This window comes from Haliotis asinina, chromosome 12, assembly GCF_037392515.1.
Source record: "Haliotis asinina isolate JCU_RB_2024 chromosome 12, JCU_Hal_asi_v2, whole genome shotgun sequence".
NCBI lineage: Eukaryota > Metazoa > Mollusca > Gastropoda > Lepetellida > Haliotidae > Haliotis > Haliotis asinina.
Window position 1 is genome coordinate 8,431,454 of NC_090291.1, and position 13,955 is coordinate 8,445,408.

The following is a 13,955-nucleotide window of genomic DNA, read 5'->3' on the forward strand; positions in this document are numbered from 1 at the left end:
ACACTTAGAGGCACTGAGTGAGTGAGGGAGTGAGTGAGTGAATGAATGAGTGAGTGAGTGAGTGAGCGAGCGAGTTTACTTTCACGTCGCGTTTAGCACTATTTCACCAATATTACGGTAGGGGGACACCAGAAGTGGGCTTCGCACATTGCACTCATGTGGGAAATTGAACCTGGGTCTTCAGAGTGACGAGCGAACGCCTTAACCGTTAGGCTACCCCACCGCCCGTGTAAAATTCACTGAAACAGATTGCTGGGTATGCGTACTATACAAAGATGTTATAGTAACTGTATGCATGCATTTTTGATAACACGATATTATAACAGATTACACAAAACAATACGCGAAACAGATTGAGAGGTACGTATTTATACCTAATGAGTAAGCATAGTAATTGTGTTAAAACGGGCCCAAAACTGACCATCCGCCTCACTGGGGCACATTGTTATAAACCTAGTAATCTTACCAAAAACATTCCCGTCGGAAGATCCCGGTCAAAGTAGAACCTAACAAATTCTGACGGGTGTGACCGGGGAGTGAACAAGGACAGTGATCATACCCAGACTGGGTTGTCTAGTTTACGGCGGGTTAGTGAGTACGATTTTGAGCCTCTATTAGCAATACTCCATCAATATCCAGCAATCCAGAACCCGTGTTTTCGGCGCGGCGAGCGGACACTTTAACCTCGAGGCTAACCCATCGCCACTATTAACGATAGGCAATAGGTCATAGACAATCTATGGCAGTTTGTGAGACCTTGTCATCAACAGTGATGGTAATACACAAAAATATTACCATTTAGGTTGTCATAATTTTCAAATGTAGATATTTCATATTCACGTTACCCTAGTTAATATGCTTAAAGGAAAAGCGTCATAGTCACATAAATATTAATGAGAAGTCATAAACTAATTTATAAGATATAAAACTTGTAACTTACTCTATGGCTGCTTAGCCGTTAAGCCACGCGATAAATCATTTGAAAAGATCGTGACATTATTTCTCTCTCAACGTTATGCAAAAACAGGGTCTGTTTCACAAAAGGAAAACAATCACACACTTCAAAGTAGTAATACTGAATCGATTTATTCTTAAATTTCTGTTTATCAATATCTACATGTAGACACAACGTGGATTTTGAGTCGGACCCGAAGAGAGAAAAATAGCAAACACCGCGAATGCCTCTAGCCATTTGTTTAATGACATCAGTTAAACGAAGCTATGTGTGATTGCAATTTGGATGTATTTACAAATATCACACACGGGTATGTGCTTGAGCGCAGGAATATTAATCAACCATTGTGTATTTATTCGATCTAAACTAATGTATTTTACATTTGGAAAGGGCAAACGTGAGACTCTGAATACAGTCATGTTTATTCAACAATAAAATCAGCGTTGTTCTCTTTGTGTTTTTCCAATACCTATAGTTACTTCCATACGGTTTGGGGACACACTACAGACGCATTGTTTAAATATAGAACGCCTTAAAATTCACACAAATGTCATAGGTTCACATTAATACTGCATTTGAGAACCTTTAGAAGCGTGATAAAATATATGCCCTCGTATGACTTCAGAGTGGTGAGGTAGCTTTGTGGTTAAAGCGTTCGCCTGTCAGCCTACGACTCCGGGTTTGATTCCTAAGTTTTGTTAGTCGTTCGTCGTTGTGATATTGCTGGAAAACACATACCGTTGCTCGTATCATTTAACAGAACCGGGAAATAAAGAACATTTTTAATTCTTCAAATAAACAGAATTCTTCAAATAACTTTCCTTTGATTAATTTTACAACTAAACGTCCTCTGATACAGTGAAATAGATTACGGGATGTTTCGGGATAAAGTTCGTCGTCACTTGAAGACCTCACAGGCTTGCGTGAGAATTTAACATGTTCGCGGGCGATGGTCCCATTTGAAGGAATTTACAAAGGTTAAGAGCAGTTTTGCTTCGATTGATATATCACAGAGGGAGTGATCGGTTCTTGCTTTCATTAATAATATGGTTTAATGGGGATGTTCCTAGCCACGAACGAATTAACGCGGAAGATCGGAGCACTGGAGAAATCATTGTCACGTTAACCATCCCCTGTTGTACTACACATTCCCTGAGCGTTTACTTAAACCCGTCTCCGTGTTATGAAGTCATTAGAGCGGAGTGTACATTTATCAAGTGATCAAATCTGTCGTGAAATATTTATCGCATTAGACTTTTCGTCGTACATTTACAAATTGAAACGGTCTTTTAAATGTAGAATTACATCCACGTCGCTAGTCACGAACAAATCCCAACACGCTTGTCGTAAACAGAATGCGAGTGAAATCGTCCCTTTGTCGCAGACTTAAAGAGAATCATTTCCCTATAAGGGATCGGCTCAATAAATTACATAACTGGACTGTCCGTATATGAAGATTAAAGAAATCGCAAGGGATGAGTTAAAGAAATGAGATATTACAATGGATTACAAAACTCTCGTTGTGGGATCGTTTTTCTCATCAGATTTATTCAGCAACCTGTTACTTTGATATCCGCTTCAACGGCGTGGAAGAGAATCATACGAAGCTTAAAGAAAGGAAAAAAACTTGAAGTTTATGTATCGTGAACACAACGAAACTTTAGCGTACATTCAGTATCGATACGTAAAGTAATTATTTTTGATAGGTCACCGCCGTTGTAATAGAGGTCAGCTAGAAAGTCGTTTTATCTAATGCATTATTGCATTCTTGAGATACAATATTGAATACAATATTCGTGTACAATATTGGATAGAATGTTACCAGTGCTATGAAAATATTCTGTCTCACAGTCCCTGAACCTCGTTATTTTCCCTAACGTCCATCCCTCCATGCAGTGTGTAAGCTCGAAATGAATCAAGTCTAGATTCCCAGGCCCCTAGGTTCTGAATTTCCTATCTTATCGGGGGTCCTTTTCAATTCAAATGGATTTATTTGTTGTTATCGAAAATCATGGTATATTCAGAGACTGGACGTTAGTCTTAGACTAACAACTAGTCTCTTAAATAAACATATTTTACTGAAAAAGAGTTCACGGAAAAAAATAATATAATGAAATGGAGCCCTGATAGCGTCTTCATTTTCAGACTGAAGCTAAGGAAATCGACACACTTTCTAGACTTGTGTGGGCAAATTAACGCAAGCGATACCAGGTTTGTTTATTCCGAATCGTAATTAATTGTGGATAAATCATGAATTTATATGACATTGGTACCACGGTTGATTCTATCATCGGATTTCGCTTTTATTCGAAGTAAATGGTTGTTTCTTTTTCAAATAACGTGCATCATTCCGGGCTAGTAACAGCGCACCCATGTTAATAGTTTTGGACGATCGCAGCAGAAAACAAAAGTATTTTCCTTGTAATATTCCAAAATACAGAATCAGGCAATTTATATTGTAATAACAGGGCATTTGTTATTGGTACCACTTAATACCTGATGTTATGATTCTTTACATGTCATGACTAAATGAAAGCCAGGTATTGTTCTTGTCATACAATAACACATTCTGCATTTCACCACAAAATCCTAATTACACTACCGGGCAATAGTTAGTTAGTTAGTTAGTTAGTTAGTTAGTTAGTTAGTTAGTTAGTTAGTTAGTTAGTTAGTTCAATTTTCTAGACAACCCAATGATAATAGCCTTTTTTTAAAATATATTCTCATGACTATGGGAGATACTGAGTGAACAAGTGAGTGATTGAGTATGGTTTTAAGCCGCTTTTAGCAATATTCCAACAATATTAGAGCACGCAGAGCATAAATGGGCTTCACATATTGTACCCATGTGGGGAATCGAACCCGGTTCTTTAGCGTGACGAGCGAACACTTTAATCACTTGGCTACCCGAAAAGTGTGTTGGATTACAGTTGTCATGTCAACTGGATTTGACCCAAGGTTACAAAAGTCTGAAAAAACAACGCTTACTGTCTGGAAACAGTCGTGGAAACACTGCCCACTGGAAGTGCAAAACGCAACTCCTCCAGGTTGTTTTATGTTTGACAACCATCAAATGTGTGCGCAGACATTTTTTCCTGTGATTTGATTTAGTTAGCTGCTCCTCGATGTGTTCATCGTCGGGAACGTGGTTTTGTCATACGGCCTCGTAGATCTCGCAACTTCATCGGCGACGTTTTGCAGTGTCTGATTACGTTATGTCCTTGGGGCTATTGTACCTGGGAGACTAAGCACACAGATTTCACAAAGAAATTAACAATAAGGATCATAAACTATATCATACACGTTCCAGTAATTAATATGAAAGGCTTTATTTTGAGAAAAGTTACTAAAAACGCAAAGGAAAAATTTGATGAGGTTGTTTTATCATGGCGATTGAACATGTTGTAAGGAAATGGAAGGAAAATGTTGAAAGACTGTTCAATCGATATCATCTCGAATGAGCTGGGGAGGTAGGGAGGTAGGAAGGTAGTGTGCGAGGTAATATATTCAGACTGAGAGACAAGAATGATCTTGAAGTTTAGACTGGACAAATCAGTTAAGGATCAGCGCAGACACATACGTCCACAGGCACGTACACACACACGCGCACACACACACACACACACGCACGCGTTGAAATATTTGTGCAAAATAGTCAGTATGTTAAATCCACTGTATTCCTTCCGTATTGTTGCGTGTTTTAGTAAGTCCATTTAAGAATCTGTCAACAAGGAAGCTGTCTGAATCTTTATACATGCCTCAAATAATAAACAGTGAACAGAACACACATACACTCTCACACTCTCTCTTTCTTTCTCTCTCTTTCTCTCTCCCCCTCTCTCACACACACATACACACACATTTCTTCAGTATATGTAGCAATGTCATTATAAATTTATATTTCGTGCAGTAATAGCGAGGGGATAGACAGCAAATCGACTGAGAGCCCCTTTAACAGAAGAAATGTCGCATTAGCTACACTGGTAAAGTCTTTACAAGTCAAAAATGCGTATATTTTCATACCCTCTAGTTGATCAATGCAACACCAACGCTCAGTGTCATGGCGTGTGACAAAACATCACCTCAGCTGTCGTCTCATCAACGGTGTCGAAATAAACATCCCGGTTGAGGTTTATTTACAGTTTATCATCTCCGTCACTTTGTACCGTGAAGACGCCATTAGTCCCAAACGACAACACGTGCGAGAACGCGCGTTTGCTAAATTGCACGTGAAAACAATTAGTTTGTTATATGGCACATGATTGGGACGAGTGTTTTATTATTAACGTAAGTGAGATGTTTGTTTCATGTAAGTGGAAATCAGCGTGAGGTTGGCGGCGACTCTAGATGTTATTTCACACACCATTACTGGACTGGGATTAGATCAAGAGAATAGTGAGTGCAATCTTCAGAACTATCAATCTAATTTCTCCATTTCTTATACCATATAGATAAAAATCACAGCAAAAAGAAAATATTCAACCATGTTTTATGACGGCTGACAATGAAAAAAAATATGGCTCTCTGGTATAGGTGGATTTGCGCGAGTAAGTGAGTGAGTATGGTTTTACGCCGTTTTAGTATTGGCCGACAAGTGGGTATGATTGACGATGATTTTGGAGAAAAGGCTTGCTTGCTGTCGAGGAAACGATATATAGATGCTGCTGTAAGTATTTAGAACCGTGGAATGACGCTGTCGATCGACTCTAGCCATACATAGGTGCTGTCAACGTGGCTGGAATTAAGAAACGAATTTAAAACGTGAGTTTTCGCTGTCATGGGAAGTCGATAAGTCGTGGCGTAGAACTTTTAAAATAATAATTCGATTGTGACCATTTATAGCATTTTGTAGAGAAATCATCTGGCTTTCGATCCGTCGGCCTCGGCGGTGGCTTAAAAATATTTTACGTGGTGAAATCTAACTTTGATCGAGGAGGGGGTGGTTTCGTCATTACTTCCCTTTCCTTTTACATAGTACAGGGATAAGGCCTACACCTGTATGTCTTTCCAAGCGATACAAGCCCTTGTGTGTTAAGGTGTCCCGTTTTCGTAATTCTTGGGAAAAGCAATTATCAATGGCTTGGATGAGACTCAATACTACCTGTTTCCTTGATATGGATGAAGCATAACGTGACATTGATATTGAATTATTTATTACATTGTTTGATGTCTGCAAACAATGTATTCTATTAATGGCTTATTCGAAACTTCAGACTAAATGATGAATGAGTAGACTTTGGAATTATCTGGAATATGCGTGACTCTATTGCATAGTGAATAAGCTTCACATCGCAATCGTTTCACGTTTTACATTCCGTTGATCGACAGCATGAGCCTCGACCTACACAGTTGGGATACGATGACATTTTACAACCAAGTCAGCAAGCCTGACCATCCCATTATTTTAGTCGTGTCATACGAAAGATGGGTTGTTGAAGATCTGCCCTGATCTCCATGTATCTGTTAATTAATGAAATTTAAACAGCAAATGCATAATTCTAAATCTAAAGGAAGTTTAAACAGCTTGATATTGGAAGCACAAACATTTTTATCTATGTTGATTTCAATGTATGTAATATTATGCAAACTGCCGGTGAATCACTCAAATTATCCGTAAGTAAATTTAGCCCATCTGTCTTCGAATTCAGAAGAGGCGTCACTAAACAAACACGTCTAAACGATGCAGTAAATGATATAGTGCTATTGATAGCCCTGATATACTGAGAACTCCGCACACCCATCAACATATATACATTACATCGCGTGGGCCTTATGCTCCATGTGCGGTGTGTGGAGCTAGGTCGTGACGCTGCCATCAGCTGCTACAATCAAATGTAGTATTCATATTTCGTGATAATCTGTTTGTTATCTAGACCTTAAACCAAATACTCGGCAGATGTAACCTAATGATTTTTCAAAACGTGGTCTAGTTCTAGTCTGGATTATTCTCAGCAATCGCATACCGTGTCTTTGAAAGGTTGTCGATTATTTTTCCTGAAACCACAAATTAACGTGGTCTGAAGTTTGATATTGAAGTGTCATCGTGACCTGCACGGGTTGAACTGGTGTTTGATCAGTTGCACGTGCATCATGAAGCTTCAAGTGACCACTGGAAGTCATTGCAGAAAACCATGTCAAAGACAGTTTTCATATTTCAAAACGATTTGATGTGATTGGACGGCAATGATTTAGGAGGGTTTTTGTCAAAAGGAGAAACATAAATTGTCGTTTACTTAAAAGACGAGACGGGGATGAAGACATGGTGATTTTTACCACAAATAGCAAGGCAGGAGCAAAAATTCGGAATCCTTTGAAAAACGAATTTTGACTTCTTGGACTTTGTTGAAATATTAAACATTCGAGTTGTGAAAACAACAATATACAATGTCATGTTCCTTTTAAGAAAATTCCTTCGTAGTTGTTCACTAAATCATATGAAATATGTTTTCGTTTGAGAATATTTTCTCTCTCTACTGCTCTCCTATTCACTTCTGGTTCAGACAATCACTATTGCTGTGTTCATTTGTTCTTTCCCGCCAAGTCCGTCTCACAGTCCATTGTTTTCCCTTCCGCCCATCCCTTTCTGCAGGGCTAATTATAAAGCCCCAAATGAAGCAAGTCTAGCTTCACCCCAGGTTCCAAATGTCTCATTCTCACTTGGGCCCCTTTCCATTTTAAATGGAACTATTTGTTTCTTTCAAAATTATATATGTTCAGAGGCTAAGCTATTAGTTTAAGTCTATGTACCCTCCAACAATATGTAACTATGTGATGGTACTCGTTATTCGGGGTACTTCGTTTCAACTCACTCTCCATCTTTTTGATGTAACCAACGACAAGTTCTGTGTTAAATCGGAGTCAATTAATCAGGGTTGATTACCTCCCCTGTCGTATTATTGCAGTAAATAGCCCAGTGATGTGATGTTCATTGCGGATGTGAGTAAAACACATCTCGGTATCGCTCAACGAGAACCTTGACATCAGCCAAAATGGCGGCTGCCTGTCAACAAAGGAACTAAAGTGAACTGAAATAGCAATAATAGATCTTCCCCTGACGGGAAGCACGTGCGCTATAATTTACTGTGACGAAAGAGATTCGTAACACTTTGATTTTTTTTCTTTTAGGGTTTGTTTGTTGTTTAACGTCGCACTCTGCAATATTACAGCCACAGGACAGTGGTCTGTAAATAATCGAGACTGGACCAAACAATTCGGTGATTGACAGACTGAGAATAGTTTATTAATGGCTCACATCTGTACATGAATGGAAAAAAAACCCCAAAACAACAGCAGCATATATACATACATAAATCGTATCATTATAAAGACGTATGAGAGACAGTTTGTCGCAAAATAGTAAAGTACCATAAACAATTATATATTATCCGTATAAAAGATGCTTCCTACGATTTAGTATAAAGTAGCAGATTTTGGCAAATACAAAAAACATACATTAACTTCGGTAAACATAAAACAAACTTATGCCTCTATCAGGTGACTATGCTTGTCGTAAGAGGCGACTAACGGGATCGGGTGGTCAGACTAGCTGACTTGGTTGACACATGTCATCGGTTCCCAATTGCACAGATCGATGCTCATGTTGTTGATCACTGGATTGTCTGGTCCAGACTCGATTATTTACAGACCGTCGCCATATAGCTGGAATATTGCTAAGTGCGACGTAAAACTAAACTCACTCACTCACTCACTATGCCTCTATCAGGCAAATTTAAACCCCCAACTCGTTCTGGATTCAGTCACTTTTAAATAAAACATGAAGCACATCTTTACACAGTGTTTACAACAAAAACAATTTCTGTTTTGTGCAGGTATACCTTCAAATCGAATGTATCGTTCCAATTTCAACTGGGGCCACACCACACCTAAGTTTGGCAAGAGTCGTCCTGTAACCCCGGGGCAGGTTCCTTAAAATATAGTCTTCTGATCTATAATCTTGTTTAAAACATGTATAAATTCTTCGTTTGTTAAGATTATTTTTCCCCTGTACAAGCATGGGTTGCTGTAGAGCAATGCTACCCCGGAATCTTCGCAGGTCTGTTGAAAGTTTGTAAATATCTACAAAGTCCTAATTCAATTCCAAGGAGCCGACAAACTGTATTATCCTGGCAGGGCATCGTGTAGTATTGTTAATTGTATATGCCAAGTGTAATGCAACGAACTCTCTATTGCCTTACAATAATACTGGTACATACCGCTTCATTCTTGACAATACTGGAGTGAGCAGACAATGGAACGACGTCACAAACGTAATGTAGTACAGAATCAGATACATACCCAACCTCATCAATTGTACAAACGCATTCAGCTTATTTATCTAAATCTGTAATCAAACAAAACACATGAAGTCTATATACGCTGTCTTCGGCAACAGTAAAAAATATTAATCATGACTCTAAAATCCTTATCAAAGTATGGAATCATAATTCCATCAGTTGACATTTAGTTGTGGCTATCAAAGTCTTTTAATCTTCGAAACAAAGATGTTTTCAAAACAAACCCCACTTTTGACGAAAGCTCGTAGAATAATCAATCACTTGGTCTGGATCACAATAGCTGTCAGTATCATCCGGGACCTGAAATTCATTTTTTTTCTAAGCACATTTTTTCATTCTTATTAGAAACACCCTACTTATGACGGTGAACATTTTCTTTAATAAACAAACTAAAGGAATGATTAAAAACTGTTTTAATCATACACATTTATGAAGATACTAATTATATAGTTATAGACGATGCGAGGAACAAACAGAACGTATATCAAACTGTGTGCGTGGTGATATTAACTATATAATTATAGAAGATGAGGATTACAAAAGGGGAGTGTATGCATATATGAAAGTTCCAAGTCAAATAATCAAATTTGGCAGCTATTGCTTAGTCGATTTCTTCCGTGATATCTAAAAGCGCTTTGATGTTAACGGCTGTTTGTTGGCGGATCTCTCCCATTTCAAACTGTCAAGGATGTATCAGCGTTTCCTTTTCAACCCCAAGACATCAAGAGGGTGACCCTTTTTACCTCGACAAACAAGCATCAGCGCCTAATTATCGGAACCGGTTTCGTCTTTAATCAGCGCAAGGTCTTTAAAGTTCGTCTCATTAGACTTAACGATGAACTTGTGTATATTTTCAACTGCATGGATTGTGTATTTTTTGTTGGACAAATTCACCAATAATTGGCTTAATTCTTGCAAATGTATTCTATTTATGTCATGAAATAACAGAACGTTTGTTAATGAAAATATTGTTTTAATCTGCAACGGTTTCCTTATTAGCAAGGTCACATCAGGACATTTATGCTGGATTTTAGCTAAAAAGAGTTAAAGGCAGGTAAGATACTTAAGAATCTTTAACACATCTGTGAAACTTGAAAATACAGAATTTGTTTAAACTCCACCATGCGGTGAAACATTTCATTTCGTTTTTCATATTTTCATAAACATGTAAACCGATTTCCCAGATCGTTTTAACTCGAAATATAGATAAGCGTCATTAAACGTGAATGTTAACACCTGCATATACATTTTAGAGTTAATGTTCTCCCGTTATTCAATTTATACGTGTAAAGGTAGAGATATTTCCCGCCTTATATGTTTTAAAAGCGAGACCTTAGCCAAACGCTCGTGTCTCACAAATGGAATATTTTTGCCAAAAACGACAGTATGTTAAATCTACTGTATTTTTGCCGTGTTGTGGCGTGTTTTAGTGAGCCCATTTAAGAATCTGTCAACAAGGAAGCTGTCTGAATCTTTATACATGCCTCAAATAATAAACAGTGACCAGAACACACATACTCTCCCCCACCCCTCTCTCTCTCTCTTTCTTTCTCTCTCTCTCTCTCTCTCTCTCTCTCTCTCTCTCTCTCTCTCACACACACACACACGACAAAGGGCAAACCGGCATAAAGGGCGTGTGCAGGGTTGCTTCCTTCTGGTGCCAGAACCCCCTGCAAATACAACCTGCATGACTCAGCCAGACTTAATCACAGCATCACAGCAAATACCGTAGATTATCATTTATTTCTAGTCACATTGCCTAGACAAGTGTACCACAGTACAACACTAACAGGCTGAATCGTAACGGCACATGAAGATCAAAACTGATGCGGTTCCATAAAAGGGGAGACAACTCCTTACACGGCATTGTGCGATATGAATTACAATTCCTTCTGTCTCGCGCCACAATCATCGCAAAACATTGTTCTCACGAATGACCAAAATTACAATTCGATCTCGTGCGGATTTGGATTCTTCGGCGAATATAATTTCCGTTGTTTTGCCAGATCCCCTATAGTCACTGCTGCTGCTGCTGATGCTGTATTGTCGTCGCGTCTGGCTTATGCTTCATATCAGTCAGACTATCGGCAAGCCGCTTTCATCTTCTCTCCCCTTGAAGGAAATCTGAGTTATATATTACTGTCTATGCAACAGGCATAAAACTAATCCCATTATCACATTACTTTCAATTTCCTTTACCACTTTTAATTACAGCTTTTGACTTTTGAACATACTCGTGAGCATAAATGACGCGACATGCAAGAAAATATTAGCTATGTGTTGCGCGCACACTAGGTACATCTAGGTAAACACATATACGCACACAAACGCGCGCACACGCACGCACGCACGCACGCACGCACGGACGCACACTCACACTATCAAAGCGGGGGGACACCAGAAATGGATTCACACATTGTACCCATGTGGGGAATCGAACCCTGACCTTCGGCGTGATGAGGGAGCACTTTAACCACAAGGCTAAACAACCGCCTCGAAAAACCGACAGACATGAACACTCGCACGCAGACGTGGAATTCTGTACTTTCTTTTGAAGAAAGAAATGTCACCGCAACCTGCTACGTGAAATATCTCTTACAATCCGTATCTCATGACCCAAGAGTCAGGGTCACTGACTTGGCTGACATATGTGAATTTCTAGAATAGAATATTTTGAGTTTTGAGTTTCTGAAAGTGAACTTAATGGACACGAAGTAAACACTGAGTAATAAATGCTAATTTTAGTAGATACAGTAGTGTGATTTCTGCGAGTCAAATAAATTGACCCATCCTTACTAAAGTCGAAATATCGATAAGCGTCATTAAACGTGAATGTTAACACCTGCATATACATTTTAGAGTTAATGTTCTCCCGTTATTCAATTTATACGTGTAAAGGTAGAGATATTTCCCGCCTTATGTTTTAAAAGCGAGACCTTAGCCAAACGCTCGTGTCTCACAAATGGAATATTTTTGCCAAAAATGACAGTATGTTAAATCTACTGTATTTTTGCCGTGTTGTGGCGTGTTTTAGTGAGCCCATTTAAGAATCTGTCAACAAGGAAGCTGTCTGAATCTTTATACATGCCTCAAATAATAAACAGTGACCAGAACACACATACTCTCCCCCACCCCTCTCTCTCTCTCTCTTTCTTTCTCTCTCTCTCTTTCTCTCTCTCTCTCTCTCTCTCTCTCTCTCTCTCTCTCACACACACACACACACACACGACAAAGGGCAAACCGGCATAAAGGGCGTGTGCAGGGTTGCTTCCTTCTGGTGCCAGAACCCCCTGTAAATACAACCTGCATGACTCAGCCAGACTTAATCACAGCATCACAGCAAATACCGTAGATTATCATTTATTTCTAGTCAAATTGCCTAGACAAGTGTACCACAGTACAACACTAACAGGCTGAATCGTAACGGCACATGAAGATCAAAACTGATGCGGTTCCATAAAAGGGGAGACAACTCCTTACACGGCATTGTGCGATATGAATTACAATTCCTTCTGTCTCGCACCACAATCATCGCAAAACATTGTTCTCACGAATGACCAAAATTACAATTCGATCTCGTGCGGATTTGGATTCTTCGGCGAATATAATTTCCGTTGTTTTGCCAGATCCCCTATAGTCGCTGCTGCTGCTGCTGCTGCTGATGCTGTATTGTCGTCGCGTCTGGCTTATGCTTCATATCAGTCAGACTATCGGCAAGCCGCTTTCATCTTCTCTCCCCTTGAAGGAAATCTGAGTTATATATTACTGTCTATGCAACAGGCATAAAACTAATCCCATTATCACATTACTTTCAATTTCCTTTACCACTTTTAATTACAGCTTTTGACTTTTGAACATACTCGTGAGCATAAATGACGCGACATGCAAGAAAATATTAGCTATGTGTTGCGCGCACACTAGGTACATCTACGCGCGCACACGCACGCACGCACGCACGCACACTCATACTGTCAATGCGGGGGGACACCAGAAATGGATTCACACATTGTATCCATGTGGGGAATCGAACCCGGACCTTCGACGTGATGAGGGAACACTTTAACCACAAGGCTAAACAACCGCCTCGAAAAACCGACAGACATGAACACTCGCACGCAGACGTGGAATTCTGTACTTTCTTTTGAAGAAAGAAATGTCACCGCAACCTGCTACGTGAAATATCTCTTACAATCCGTATCTCATGACCCAAGAGTCAGGGTCACTGACTTGGCTGACATATGTGAATTTCTAGAATAGAATATTTTGAGTTTTGAGTTTCTGAAAGTGAACTTAATGGACACTAAGTCAACACTGTGTGATTTCTGCGAGTCAAATAAATTTACCCATCCTTACTAAAGTCGAAACTTTGACTTTAGTACTTTTTTGGTTGACATTCGACAACAATGAACCGTACAACGAGAATAATTACACTGAAATGTCAGAAAACTGTGATCGTCTGAGAGCACCTTGTGCTCTTACGTCGTACATTGTTTGGAAATGCTGCTAAATGTCCATATAAAAATGATTTGTGGATTTTAACTGCATTACACATGTGCGGTGAACAATGAGTACTGTATAACACAAATATTTGCCATTTAAACAGATGTAGGATATTTAAAACCTTTCTAAGGATGTCATTATTACGCACTGCCAAGAAAGAGTATTTATGACGAAGCACTTGATACAGGTTTGTATGGTTGCTTTCG